Source organism: Venturia canescens, chromosome 6, assembly GCF_019457755.1.
Source record: "Venturia canescens isolate UGA chromosome 6, ASM1945775v1, whole genome shotgun sequence".
NCBI lineage: Eukaryota > Metazoa > Arthropoda > Insecta > Hymenoptera > Ichneumonidae > Venturia > Venturia canescens.
In genome coordinates, this window is record NC_057426.1 from 541,223 (window position 1) to 556,854 (window position 15,632).

Here is a 15,632-nt window from a genome sequence, read left to right on the forward strand (position 1 = left end):
ATCAACGCGTTGGAAGCGACGGCGTCCGCGCGTAAGACGAGCTCTGCTATGTGAGAAAAGAAATGGGACCTCCTCGGGCCCATTTATTTCATGTCCGAGACGAATAAATGGGTTAAAGTCGCGGATTTTTTCACCAATTTCTTATAACATGAAAAAAATTAACTCCAAATTCACTGCACCAATATATAAATCATGATTCAACTATGTTTATGTTCTAAATCAGTTTTCCCGTTCCCTCTTTCTCGAATCTCGTAAAAAAAAAATGTGGGGCAAAACGAACTCAGCCTCTGGGAGGCATGAAAAATCAAAAAATTAGTTTTTTCGCAATAAAGACGTTGGGATGAATTCAATTTTTTTCACCGTGGATTATATTTCATCCGGAGACGGATGAATTGTATCATTGCGATTTCTGTAGAAAACAATTCCAATGAATTCAATTTTCTTTGTTTCTTACATTGTTCATCATTTCATTTAAAAAATAAGGGAATTCAAGAATTAAAGAATTTTTCGTAGTTCAGAAAATTTTGCCTCTGCCCTGTGCTCATTGTGGTTTCGAAAAGAAAAAAAAAACAGGAAATTTTAATATTAAACTTTTCGCTTCGAGTCGTGTTCGTTTTGCCCCGGATTTCGCGATCACGGGGCAAAACGAACACGGTGTTTGTTTTGCCCCGTGTGTTCAATTTGCCCCATGTTCCCCTAGTTCACGACATCATCTATTTGTATTGGCTGGAATGGGGTTTTTCCTTGACGAACCCAATGCAAGTTTACTTTTTTACTCTTTCCCTTCTTCCGCTCCCATACATTGTACATTGTCTCGTATATAAGTTGGAATGATGCATTTCTTTCAGCAATTTCATCGTCGCTATTTACGAACTACTCGAAATGGTCAATTGAATATGATGAAACTGGCTTGTAAATTTTCACGACTTATGGTTGTTCTTTTATTGGAATGTTTTTTTATTAATACATTTTTTAATTTTGATATAGGGGAGATCGGGGCAAAACGGGATACTCGAGAAATGAGACAAATTTTTTTGTTTTTTTTTTTTTTTTAAATTTTTATCCTATAGTCCGAAAAGAACATAAAACATATTTTTTCCAAAATATCTTATTTTTTTTGGATTTTGATTTTTTTTTTTTAAATTCGTTTTTTTCAAATTCTCTTTTTTTTACATCACTTTTAAAATGAAAACTTTTTTGCAGATATACAAAAAGTATTTGTAAATCTGCGATTACTGCATCGCAGATTGCTGTCTACGACAGTAATCGCAGATATATGTTTGCGGACCATCATGTGTGGTTACACCTGCACATGAATCATGTGCCCACTCTGCACAATTTTGGCACTGAAGCCATGATTCAGTGGACAAAGAATACAAATTTTTACAAAATAAACATTGGCAATCGTCATTATTATTCATATAATTAATTTTGAATTGAATTACAGAGGGTTCGTTCGACGTACGTAAGTGCTGAGAGCGCTCACAGCGTGCGCTCGACTTACGTTTGAGCGCTGTAAGCGCTGAGAGCGCTTTCAACGCTTACAGCGGTAGGTCGGAAGCCCTCGGTTATGGGTGTAAAATACACCCAAGGTGCATTGAATTAAAATCATAGTAAGAAAAATTTCATGAGTTTTTGAGGGGTACTCCGTTTTGCCTTGGATTTTTTTTTTTGAAAATTGAACAAAATTCCAGTACATTTCTGAGTTTTTGGGAGTAAAAAATAGACAGAGCTTCCCAAACTTCTGAAAAATTCAATATTTCCTTAGGTATCCCGTTTTGCCCCGGGTCTCCCCTATAATTTTTTTGATTATCGATTTTTATTAATTCATAGTATTTTTTTGGTTCATCCCACTAGAAATATGGATCATGTTGATGGATGGTGAAGTTCATGGAACAAATATTTTTGCGTACGCGAAAAGCGATGAAGTACTCTGAAGCGTGTGACATTTGAAATATCGAAGAGACACCTGGGTCTAGTGAATTATTAAAATAATTGCAGTTTAAATAGGTAAAACATGAGATAAGAGAGATGAAGAAATCCTTAGCTTTGCCGACTTTGGAGGACAGTGAAAAATATTGCAACGAGCATATCTCACAGGTCACTAGAGTCATGTGGTATTAGGATTTTTCCGTTCATCGACTTTTCCCTTGAGAATGGTCTATGCTTGAGATGGAATATCCGCCTAGAGCCCTTCTCCGCAGGTTCACGAACTAGTTGCGAGAAGAAAAAAAAACTTGAAAATCTATAGTAATCTGGGTGAATAAAGAGTAGCTGACGAAATAGTTCAATGTCGATCTCCTCAGAACGATCAAGTTTGTAATTTGCTATTTTGAAGAAATACTGAATTAAGTTGTTCATTATTGAATAAAGTTGTCAATGGAAATCGACGAGCCCACCTAAAACATGTATCTCGAGCTTTCGAAATAATTATTCCTTGAAAGAGCTCGTGTCATTAACTAGAACTACACACCCTCAAGTGTGACGGAATATTTCATTGTAAATGAGGCTTTGACTAATGAGACTTTTCAGTTGTGCTTGAGCGGTGTTGCCGCTTGCCGCAACGACCACGGTGGATCAGTGGTAGTAACAGTAGCAATGAGATGAAGCAAGAATGAATCTATGGCTAGCCCGGATCTCGGACTGAGCTAGAAACGTTTCACGTTTCCTGGCAGCCGTAACACTTCCCTCGCACTCCTCGTTCTCTCTTTCCGAAGAACGTCTAACGGCGCAACGGACGACCTCTAACGTACACAGTCTCTCTTGGCTAGTTGCTTTCCTCTTCTAACCCTTGCGGTCTTGCTCATTCACTGACTTCCAACGTCTGTCCATGGTGGGGCGCTGTTTCTCACCCGTTATCCAATCTCGGAGAGACTTTTCATCACGTGAATTATGTACGAAAATATATATATATGTATCTCATACACTCAATGGCAGCTATCCCATGCTCGATTTTCCTCTTTCCCTCAACTTCGCCTATCAAGCAAGCCAGAGTCAGTCGCATTCCTAATATGCGGAGCTTTCCAAACCGTCCGACATAAGGTTTACTCCGCAGTAGTCTTGCCCTTTCAGGCCCGTTTTCCAAGTATCTCCGCTGGTGCCGGCTATACCGCGCTAAGTTCTCATTTATATACTTGTCCGATTGTGTGTGCGCGCGCGTGGATTTGTTTCCTCAACTAAGTCTTTAGGTCCGCAGTCATTATACTGGCGGAACAGAACTTATTTTCCCAACCGCAACTTGTTCTTCCTGTTCTCCCATTCCCTCGTGCCCATTTTTTTCAAATCTTCTACTTCTTCCCCGAACAGCATAACCAAAACTACACGGTATTTAGCTCTCAGATTCCTTTAACACGTATCTGAGGATTCGTGATGTTAGACTTTGTTGGTTCTGGGCGTGTTTGGCCAAACCCTGTTTAACTCTCGCTAAATCTCATCATCGACCCCCACCCCTCTGCCGCAACCACCGCCGTGCTCTCCTCGACTCCTACAATGCTCCACGGCTGTATTTACCGCCTCGTTTTCTTTTGTTCCACTTCACTTCATTGTTCTATATCCGCGGGGCTTCTTTTCTAGACGCTCCAGATATTCTCCTCGGATGATCTTAATCGAATTATTCATGTCACGAGTATCTTGCCTAGCTTTTATCAATATGAATTTCCTGATACCTCGAATACCCCTCGGGAGGTAATTCCGTTGGAGAACATTTTTATGCCCGTTCAATAACCTATTCCTTCAATGTGCTATCCACATACGTACACTCTTCAAACACGGAATACCTGCTACACGCTCTCACAACTAATGCGCGACCCTCAGCAGGAGGTAAATGAACAAAAAAAAATCAAACTCAATCACGAAGACAGATGAAAATAAAAAAATTAGTTTGGCAAGAGTTGTTGAGCATCTCCAGGCTTGCATGACAAACACTCGTCACGTTCATAAACATCTCGTATTCCTCCTGTCATTAGTATTTTTGTCTCGGGAGCTATTCCATACACACAATGAGTGGGTAAATAAAGGATATTTTTGTTTCGCGCTTTCCAGAGACGACTAATAGTCCCATGCAATTATAATTAAACGCTTTGCTCGTCTGTGAAAATGAGAATAAGCTTCGAACGTACCAGCCATGCAAACACGCTGGTATTCCCTTCTCTCTATTTAGAATATGGCAGTCGACGTTCAATTCTCCATCGTCGTTCTAGCGATGCAAGTGAGAAATACGTGATGAACATTTCTCCATCGGAGCGTCCGCTGCTCCCTCATTCCATGAACCGTCTCCCATTCGTCGGAGGAACGAGCATTTAATAGAACCTCTCGTAGTTGCAATAACAAGGAGTAGCGATTCGTCGGGATACACGCGAGTATCTCCACGAGAGATCGCCCAAAACGGTGTCTATATTCCTTAATTGATATCTGGCGCACGAAGTCTTCTTCATCTAGATCCAATTACTGCAAAACCAACTGACATGCGGCTGAAAAAAATTGAAACTGCCTTGAATGTGAGAAGCGCGTTTGTGAAACTAATGAAAAACGAAAAAAAGCGTCATTTCCTTTCTGGGCTTTCAACCGATTACCATTCGGCAATTCAAAATTCGCTTGCAAATTACTAGAACTTAAATATTTTCGACACTTCTTCAGTGTCGGAAAATGAAATCTTCCGGACAGCACGGAAAGCACGGACTGATATTGATTCGATTGCGCTTCGTCCTCCTTTTCTGTTGAAAGTTTCATCGCGTATGAACGTTAAACCCATCGGTATATCGTGCATCCATTACAGATTATGGCTGAGTATAGTCGTACAATTCCTATCCCCGAGGTACATTTTCTTCATTTTCATGCATACCTTAGACGTTGCTCGCGTTGCTGCGCTTCCGTATATATAGTGACGAGGAAAGCTTGCGTTTATACTCGTATAGCAAGAATGTTCCAGAAGTTCGGTCAATGATGATTTGTGGACCAAGTGGCAGTCCGCAGTCGGACCGTAGTACGTCGCATAGAGAAATGCCGAAGAATCTATCTTTTCTCAACGTTTTTTTAAAACTACGCTGCAAATTTTATTAGCGACTTCCGGTTTGGCCTGTAATCATATAGTATATACAAAATCTCAAGGGAAACGTATCATCTACGAGATACGATGTTACGAAGGGAAAAGCAATCGTTTATATGGTTTTTATAGGAAGGGACTTTTTCCTTTGGATCGACGAGCACGTCGTATGCACCTTCCATACAATATGTATGGCTATAAGCTCCCATCCACTGACTTAGGTGCAGCGTTAGTGGGTATATAAACTTAGTTATGCAACGCACGCCCCCCCCCCCCCCCCCCACATTTCTGGCATTACACCAAGAAGTGCACACACGCACGCGCGCGTATGCAGATAAACGAGAATGAGAACCATCAAGGTTGGTGATTCCAATTTTTTATGCCCATATATTGCCCAGGTACGGTTGTAATCCGGAAAAACTATTAAATCTCAGTTTATACATCTTACGACACGTATTAATAATTCATCGTCGAGACGTGAAATTTTTAAGCGAAATAGACATTGGAAAGGCAAAGCTTTATGTTACGTGAGTGCCATTTAAGCCCCAGAAAACCTTTACTTTTGCCTATCGCTCCTTATTTTTATTCAAAAATTTTAGGTATTTTCAAAAAAATTCCGGATAAAAGATTTCATTGAACAGATTCCTCCCCCATAAATCGAACAAGGTTATTATCAATTTGGCGGTGAGTCAGAGTAGGAGAGTGCATGCGTTCATGGGACATTTGAAAAAGGAGAGAGGAAGACACGAAGACCGAAAGAGGAATTCTCGCGTTGCCTTCGTTCATTACCTTCGAGTCATTGGGTTTCCTTTCCATGAGGTATTCACCATCAGTCTCCGAAGTCCGTTGGTGCGGTTTTGTTTGCATAGTTGAAACTCAATAGGAAAGCAAGAGGCAAGGGTAGAGTCTGCATAGAAGGATAATACCGAAGAGAATGGTGAAGAAGGTTACAGGAGGGAACTGGGTAGCGAGGGTGCAAAGTGAAGGAGTCAGTAAGCACGGGTATCCGGGATATGTTCTCGTATCGCAAGAACAGAGTCTCTCATCCCTTCGGACAAAGGTACAACGCTCCATCTAACCTTTGGTTATATTTCCGTCTTAGCGAATGACAACGCTGCTTGCCGACAGCGAAGGAGAATTACTAAAGACAAGATCGAACTTGGGACTCTACCACGTTTCTGCTTCCGGTTTGTCGACGAAATTTCCGAGAAGTTTATACCTCTACCCTATCGTTCTTCCCTGTTTCGCTCCCTTGCTCTTTCTATCTCCTTTCCTCTATTCTCTCTCTTTTAGAGCCAGAGAGAGAGAGAGAGAGAGAGAGAAAGAAAGAGAAATTCTTGCTCCCGGGTTGCAGTGACTTATATACGGAGGATGCTAGTTCAACTACGAAAACGATCAGACTCCTTTGTCGACTAATTTACTTGATTCTCCGAAGTATAGTCAGTCGTTCACCCTTATCACTTTGCATCACCTGACATTTTTCTCAGGCTTCATTTATACTGCTATGACTGGATAACATGAGTATGATGATTGGATGGACGCGATGATCGTTCACCACGTGATTAACCTCTAGAGCATCGGAAAGCCGATATATCGGCTCGCCCTGCGATATGAACTTTGTATATAGTTGATACGTGATATCAGACACTAATTTGAGCACTTTTCAAGGGCGATTTCAACTCTCAAATCCCGGTCCTCTAAAGGTTAAAGAACGTACAACGTTGGTCGCTCAATGACCATTTAAATCATTTATAATACAAATGCTAATAATATAGTTATTGTGACTGCAAATCCGATGCGAGCAAAATGTGATCGTTTGTGATCCTTGACAATAAGAAGCTTGAAGGATCGTGCTATATGCTTCGAATCTTTTTCTATTCCCCCGAGAATGTGCCGCATATGATGCTGCAAAAAAGGACATAAAACGTAGAAAACTAGAATGACTAAATCCTATCGAGCTTACGAATCAACAGTGTGTAATGCCACGGAGCACTGCAATCTGGAACGAAAAAGAATCTGGTTCACCTTCTCGCTTGCTCGGAGCTGAGAGACTTTTTACGCTGCTTTTTATGCAACTGAACTTATGCAGAGGCGTGTATACGAGCGAATACTCCGTATTAGCCCATCGTATATCCTTCTCTCGCCAATTCCGAGCTTCCCTCCTGGCCTGCTCCACCACATCCCTTCGCGGGCTTTTGTCCCGAAGCTGCGCTCTAAGCCGTCCCGCAAACCCTTCATCTCTACCACTTGCACGCGGTCGTGTCCTCTCAGTCATGAAAAATTTGCAGACCTCTCATGTGGCCAGTCCATGGTTTCACCTTCTCTGCCTCCTTCTTCCGCTTTCTTTTATATTCCCCTCCACTTTCTTTCTCTCTCTCTCTCTTTCTCGGGTTATTCTACTCATTTTATTTCATTTTTCTCTCTTTATTTCACTTTCCCCTTTCATTTCATGCTTTTTTTCCTTTTTTCCTCTCTCTTCTCTCTCTCCCCTGTTCCGTTTTCTCTTCATTGTCGAAGAATTTTCATAGGATCTCTTACAAAGCTTTGCACAAGGGCCAGCGATGGTAAGGAAGCTCTTGTCCTTTCCCCTGCGTTGAGGATATTCCGACTAGTTTTTTCCCGGATAGTTTTGAAATACCTTTTGTGGATCACGCCACTCTCATGCAGATTCTTTAAATCATGCTCCATTACCATAATATGTGGCATCGGTAATTTTTGCAAAAATATCTTGGATCAGACCACAGCTCATGTTGTAAAATCAAGATACTTGGAATAATATTTTAGATATTGAATAGTATGATTAATCTTAGCATATTGTAAAAGATATTGTCTGGAATATTATGGTATCACCAAAGTTATTCAGGACGATGCCTCAAGAAAAAATGTATTGCCAATAAATGAGTTGAATTCCAGCTCAATACTTTAAAACAAGTTAACTATGGGTTTATTAGATAAGGTTTCACAGAATCAAGGTTTATTCGCCTTGAGGTCCCATGATTGATTTGCTATTCGGAAATTATGACTGACTGATTAGCTATTTAGCTTAGTTGATAAATTTTATATACTGCCAATTTTAGATGGCAATTTAGATGTTCTGCCATGAATAGAACACCATTTTCAGAACTTTCACCCCGACTTTAGAGACACCCCAAACATATGCGATGTGTTCTTAAGTAATGGACGTCCTAAGATGTTGAACTTGTATAGGGATTGTACGGTGAAGGGGCTGTTGTGTTTCTCACCTTCAACTACCGATGTGTACGAGGTTGGCTTGTTGATGTACATACATATACGTGGACCCGTTGTCGTGATCGCCCTTGTTCGCCTTCTCCTAGTTTTCCTTCTCTTTACCAAGCGCTTAGGCGCCGCTCACGGTATATTGTATCCAAGTAATAAAGTTACAGGATTTGCAATGCAAAAACCGTGAACGTGACATTCCATCTACGGGGTCTCAGTATTGTACAACAAGGAGAAGCATACAACTCTTTAGCAGCGTCTAACGTCGTCAGCCACCGTGTCTCCCCTTCTCTTACTACGCCCACCCCCACCCACACCTCCTTCTCTTTTAACCTAAAACCAGCATAATTCCCAGTCCAAAATTGTTCCTAAGAAGAAGAATTCCACCAAAGTCCGCCTTTTGAAGTCGTTGCAAACTTCAAGTATTCTCCTCTTTTCAAGACTTGAACCGCGTGCATTAAATTAACGCCGCAGGACCAACGCTCCCCTAACCTGGTTCCGGCATTGTATTTCAGGATTAAGATGCATTTCTTGCTCCCTTAAAACTCATTGCAACTCTCCACAGAATCAGTTTACGTTCGCTCTCAAAGTTGAAGATTTTCAAAGAATGACATTCACGCGACAAGCGAGGTGCCATTTGTGTATTTTAAGACGATTTGGTCAAACAAACTTTCTTGTAAGTGAAGTTTTAACGTAAATGTATGAAGCTACTCCGTCACAGATCATTGTGTAGAACCTTTTACCTCTAGATGCCAAATTGAACACGATTGTGCAATGAGCAATGCTACTATCTTCGAGGGAAGCGCCAACTTCACATATAGCGATGTTCCATAGAAAACTAAGAAAAAGCCTTAATGTTAAGTTTATAGAGCTATAGAAAGCAAATGAGCGTTCAATAATTATCATATAAAGGATGATTCATTTGAAAGATGTGAAAATAATTTCATGTTTCAAAATCGAAAACTAGCGGAATCACAGTGCAACCGATTATTCAATAGTACTAAAAAAACGTATATTCTTCTAAACTTTGAGTTCTATATCAAATTTGATCTTTCATATCTTCTAAAGATAAAAATATCAGTGAATGAGTTCTTCGTGCAACTTGGTAACGAATAAGCTGTAAAGATTAATTAGCGAAGGAATAGATAAACCGTATGGAGCATCCTTGTGGAGCATAGTACGCTTGAATATATCTAAACGTATGTTCTACATTTGAATGCACGTTGCGAAAGGTAAATGAGCTTGGGAAAACATCTAGGCCGTTTTGCAAACGCCGTCAGACAAGAAAGTCTCGACACGATGAGCGAGAGCATCGTCGCGAAAAACTTTTCGTTATAGTTTGGAGCGAAAGTCTGGTGAAAGCCTTTCAACGAAGCGAGACCAAACATCCTAGCAACAGCATCCCGCAAAAGCTTCGCAAAAGCTCGCCTCTTACACCTCTCTCCTCGCAACTACCTCCCTGTTGTACGTACCTCGCTACCGTAATCTTGAGAAAATTTCCATGCTGCCCAATATTTACAACACTAAAAACTTTCCACTGATAACATCAAGACCCGTAGATCTAGTTTCTCATTGCTATCTTATTTGAATATGGGAGGGGTAGAGGAACGCGAGATAAAAATACCGAGAGCTCACAATCATGGCTGAAATACTAAAAAGAACTGATTTCAGTCAGACAACCGGCGCTCATTTTCTTAATTTTCTTACTTTTTATGCATTTTTCAACAATCCAATGCAGTTTCGTCTTGAGGATATGAATTACATGTTCGAGCTCACTGCCTCATTTTATCGTACCTCAATTTTATTTCCAATGTCAGAGCCAAAGGTGAGAAATAAATATTTAATGGAATTCTTCGTACGACGCGAACATTGAATTCCTCAGTAAAATTAATTCAACGAAGTTACATTTTTGCACTCCATTCGGTATACTACTACAAGTACAACATTATGTTTTCTTGCTAACAAGAAACAACGACGAATAATAAAAAGACACAAATTTTGATTACGGTGTGTGCGTGTCTGGAATAGAGGGCTTGTAGAATCGCTGGGCGCGAGGGACCGCTTTATGTATGAATTGGTAAGTGGAGATTCTATAATCTGCGCATGGGGGAGTGTAATAGTGTTATTTATCACAAAGAATCACAGAGTACTCGAAACCGCGTTGCGAATCAACATTTTTCCTGAAAAAGTATTTTTTTAAAGAAATTTCTTAAATCCCTTGGATTGCTCGGTTCGATCTTGACTGATTATAATCCTCTGTGAATTGTCAAACCAAGTGATTTTTTTTACCCAGCATCGCCACTGCGCAACACGATAGCACATATGAATGAACGGTACAAAAAATATCGCCGCGGCGGATCAGAAAGGTATTTTGGTAATCAATTTAAACCGGACGCTCTGTAAATCCAATACCCTGTTCGACGTTTTTATCTAGATATGTAACCACCCATCCTATATGCGTTTAGTTTTATTACTACATTATCTTATTACTAATGAGATAAACTCACTTCAAAACTGCATATTTGTGTGTGACATAATGGTGAAATGATTGTTTCTTCTTCACGTATACGCACATAGATACACATGTACGCACGCACTCACGCACGCACGCATGAAACCCTGTTGAGAGTCACAACTATTGTTCCATCAATCGGCAGAAGACTGATTGAAGATTAAGAACTCCGTCCTTAATCATCAATCACCCTGCTTCAAGATGCCGATGAAACACGAAGCAACTGCTCAAACTTCCAATACCTGTTGAGCTTCCATTTATATAAAATATATTAGTATTGAGGAATATGAAATATTGATCGAACTCTGCACTCTTGGAACGTCACGAATATTCGCTCACACCGACAAATGCTTGAAAATAATTGAGACCACAAATATCAAGTCTTTTTTCATCGTTTTCCATAATTTTGATTTTTTTTCAATTTAAATTCTGTTTGAGCGACGCACATTCAATACGAGAAGCTTCGAGCATGGGTTTCCACAGTCTCATTCTCGGAATGGACCTATTCAAAGAGCGCACTGGACAAAATGTCAGGGCGTATGTCTCTTGGATATGTAGAGGTTGTAACAACATTTGTCCGATGTGTAATCCAGTTAAGCCACTGAAATTGGAAATGCAGTTAGTTAATGAACTGCGCGGGAGGGAAGATGAGCAAGGGTTTGGCTTTGGGGTGGCAATTATGTGGAATTAGCAACGGGTAAGAGACGTTACTCGATGCTAACTCTCTCTCTCTCTCTCTCTCTCTCTCTCTCTCTCTCTCTCTGATAATCCCGCCATAGTCGCGATTTAAACTTTTTTATGCGTAAACGTTCAAACCTCTATTCGAAGTCAGTTTCAAGCTAGGTACTTTGCCGAAGAATATCGCTCGCTCTCTAACACAAACATGCCGCATATCGGGGTTACTCATCCAGCCAATACAACCCATTGAAAAGAATGCGGTTACATGGGTAACGATCGAAGTATAAATGCAATTGTGGTTGCAACAATTAAACAAGGTATGTCGAAAATTTTTGTAAAATGAGGAAAAAAGAAGACCACAAGTGGAAAGAGCTGAGAATTACGAAACGCTTATGCGATGACCTGTACCGCTGGAGGCGCCACAAGTTTCAATTTTACGCTTGGCGCCTTGCCATAATCTTTTCAGTGAACGTTTTCGATGGCACTGAGAGGCTGTTTTTTTCGTTCTATTCGAAGCATGGTTTTGGCAGGTGTAAGAGGATCTGTTTCGGAGTATGTAGATTCATATCTGCTCGTGAAGCTCGATACACATATTGGTTCAATGTGCTTATCAGATAGAACTACTTCGATGAGAGAAATGCGAAGATTGCGGCAGAAGATTGAATTGCTCAGCTATAAGAGGCTTTTGGATCGCTTTGATTGGGAATATCCCTAATGAAGTGTAAGTTTTTGGCTGGATTAGCTAATACTCGTTGGAGAAGCCGAAGCTCTCAGTTGAGCCCTTAAGGAATTGGTACAATCTTTTCCTATTGCAAATCCGAAGATGCATTTGGAATAAAGCTCGAGCGTTTCTTCGCAAGGGCAAAAATGGTATCATAAAACGTACTGCCAGGTTTCCATAAATCCTTCCTGACGGAGAGTGCATTTTATTTGTTTTCGAATAAGCAAATAAGACTATAAGCAGCAAGGATTTGTTCCACCCCGTAACTCAAGTTTTTGCAGTAAAAAGGAATTTTTAGACTTCTCGATGGCACGTAATGAAAAAAAAAAAAGAGGAAAACAATACATGCAGCAGTTCCAATCTGCTGATTTATGACTCCACAAAAGACTCGAGTGGCTCGTTGTTTATTCAACTCTATATTTATAGCAGATGATACCGAGTTCGCTCGTCGAATCCCTTCCGTTTCAGCGCATAACTTTTGTTTCTCATTCTATTTCGTGTATTTTGTAGCGTTTCGACAAAGTGATATCTCTCATGTGCGTTGCTCCGAAGCCACACATCATGTAACAACATTGACTTCCTTCCTCGAGTTTCTGTAGTTGTCATATTTTCATAACGAACCCTTTTACGTTTATTGTGGATCGTGTGAATCGCCACATTTACCGGTTGTTCGTAGAGCGCAATTGTATTCTCATCATAACTGCGTGAACAGGGTCTCGTTTGATTTAAATACTGGCCTAGCTTTTGCTCAATTTTGGTTGTATTACGAGAGAGCGATCACAAAAACAATTCACGAAGTGAGAACGCTTATACCTACCAGAATCCTATCGGCCAATTTTCGTGAAGACCGGCTGAGAATGAATAACACTTTTATTTCTCAGTTAGCATAATCCACAAAGGGAATTATTGGCATCGATGCAATCCTGAGAATCCCTATATTCATCGATGAATATCGACCAATATGGAAAACTCACATGTCTTTGTTAAGAATAAATGCTCATGAAAACGCTCTGAAACGATGATTTCAAGTTTTATCGTGCATGTGCATTGAGCTGGTGCACCATGAATAGTTTTGAGCTCGAGTACCAGGACATACCTTCTCTGATACTTTAAAGAAAGAATACCGCGAACATTCATTAGATTCATGCATTAATCAACAAATAATTCCAATGATTTATGTAAGTAAACGTTTGAAAGAACCGTAGAGAAGGAATAATATAGGGCTCGCAAGATTTGAATAGAATAAGATTTGAAACTGGAGATGGATAAAATTTCTGGTGAGCCACCTGCTCACATGCACGTTGCCACAAAATGACCACCTCAGTACTTGCACACCTCAAACGAGGTCTCGGATGAGCCCTTAATAAGAGCCTGAAAAGACAAAAACTTGGGCAACCGCAGACCAGATGAAATTTCGTGGAACGAGAGCCACATGTGCTCGTGAGATTATAGAGTTATATGCAGGATCCTTGCACCAGTCCATGGATCGTTTTCCCCATTGGAGTCCAAGCATGCACAAATGAAATAAACACAACTTGAACAAACGTATCGTATCCGCATCGAAGCCTCGGCTGCTGTATATACATTCCAACAAGAACATATAAATAAAGCAAATGCATTAGGGGAGTCGTTCGTTGCTCCGCAGGAGAGCCAGAACCAAGCCCTGTGAATATCAGCAATTCATATTTTTTATACGATCGTACGGGGGTGAGGGGGGAGGAAACTTGAAAATTTAGGGGCATGAGAAAGAAATGAGACCTCGCACGTGATATACATAATGAAAATGTAGCTCGAAGCCTCGTACATAAATAACAGAGAACATTGCGAGCTTTGCGTGTTTCGGGTCTCTCTCAACATTGGATCCCTTGAAATCACGACTTCCGGCTTCAAAGGTTTCGGGAATTTCTCAACAAAGACGGATTGCACCTCGAGGCCCTGCGTCAGCAGGCGTCATACGCACCAGTAAGATGCTGTGAAATACATGCATATACAGAAACTCCGATGTTTGAGAGAGTCGCCAGGGATTTTAGATTTCTCTACATACCGTTCTATCATTGCGAGACGATAGAGTTCTCGCTAATATCACCCGAGCTTTTCTCATCCTAATCACTCAAATATAGTTGCAAAAATATCCACAAATTTTGTGATCGAATGCACGCGCAAAGGTGGAATAACAATAAAAAAATCCAACTCGAAATACAGTTTATTGCTTTTCCATGATTTCCACTTACGATTACAAGCGTTTGTACCTCTTTCATTTCACATTAAATACATTCCATCGGTGATAACTACCTCGAATGTTTTCTCTGTTTTATTTTCTTTTTTCGAAGAAATCTTTTCATCGTCAAACCTCGTTTATTCGCCAAATCTAGTACAATATATAATTTGGTTCATTTTATTTGTTACCAAATAAATTACTTGCTAATAGGCTCGGAAAGGGAGAACGAGATCTGCCTCTGTCACGGGTGGTTATCCATAGGTGCGCGGTATGGATTCTCATGAATTGCGCATATACTGTCAGATGTGCGTTTGAGGACGTGCTGCTCCCGCGGATAATTAACCGTTGATTTATTTAAAAATATACCAGGCTCTTGATGCCACCAACCTCGTCTTTTTTAATGGCCTAATGGACCGCAAAGCATTCATAATATATGCAACGATCTGTAAGAGAGCAACGTATATACCTTTTTGAAGGAATGCATATGTATATACACAAATAACGCATAATAAAACATTACGATCAGCTGTATCGGCCTTTAGGGAGTTTAAAATATTTTATTGCTATTGATCTTGCACTACGGCACGTATAATTCGTGGAAACTTTTTATTTTGCGAAACCATTTTGTATTCACATATTCTTCGGGAAATCATTCGCGCTCCATACTTTGGCTTCTTTTAGTATATTGTACGTATTTTCTCAATATGAAAATTGAAATGAAAAGTTTTTATATTGCGTGCAGTTTCGCGAACAGATCAACTTAATATTGACACGGAATTTCATTAAACAAGTCTATGTTACTATGAAATATATTCATTGAAGTTTATACACAAAACTGAAAATATTTCTTTTGATTATTTTGATTGAATAAAACCGCCGTAAATTGTCTATGAAGTTGAAATGCGGAGCTGATATCGTTATTAATCAAGCAAAAACCGAAATAAATATGAAAACGAAAAAACAAACAGAATAAATCTTCAATCAATATAAATACCATAGTTTGTTTGGATTCAATTCAGGGATGATTATACGTACTTTTTTCAAACAAAAACCCTGGTACGAAAAATTTCAGAGATACTTAATAGAGTTGGCTAAAAAGGAATTTTTTTAAGAAAAACAAAGGTTCAAAGCGAGTAATTTATTCGTCTAACATAAAACAAGCATGAACCCTATATTCTCATTCCAGATAACCGATTAAACGGGGCGGAGGATAATAATCCGAGTC

The 15,632-nt window shown here is 40.0% G+C and overlaps 1 protein-coding gene across 2 annotated transcripts in view; it reads left to right on the forward strand.

The window, feature by feature from the left end:
* The window catches only part of LOC122412188 (zwei Ig domain protein zig-8-like), an 87,364-nt gene that overhangs the window by 24,263 nt on the left and 47,469 nt on the right, over positions 1–15,632 (forward strand). The window lies entirely within an intron of this gene.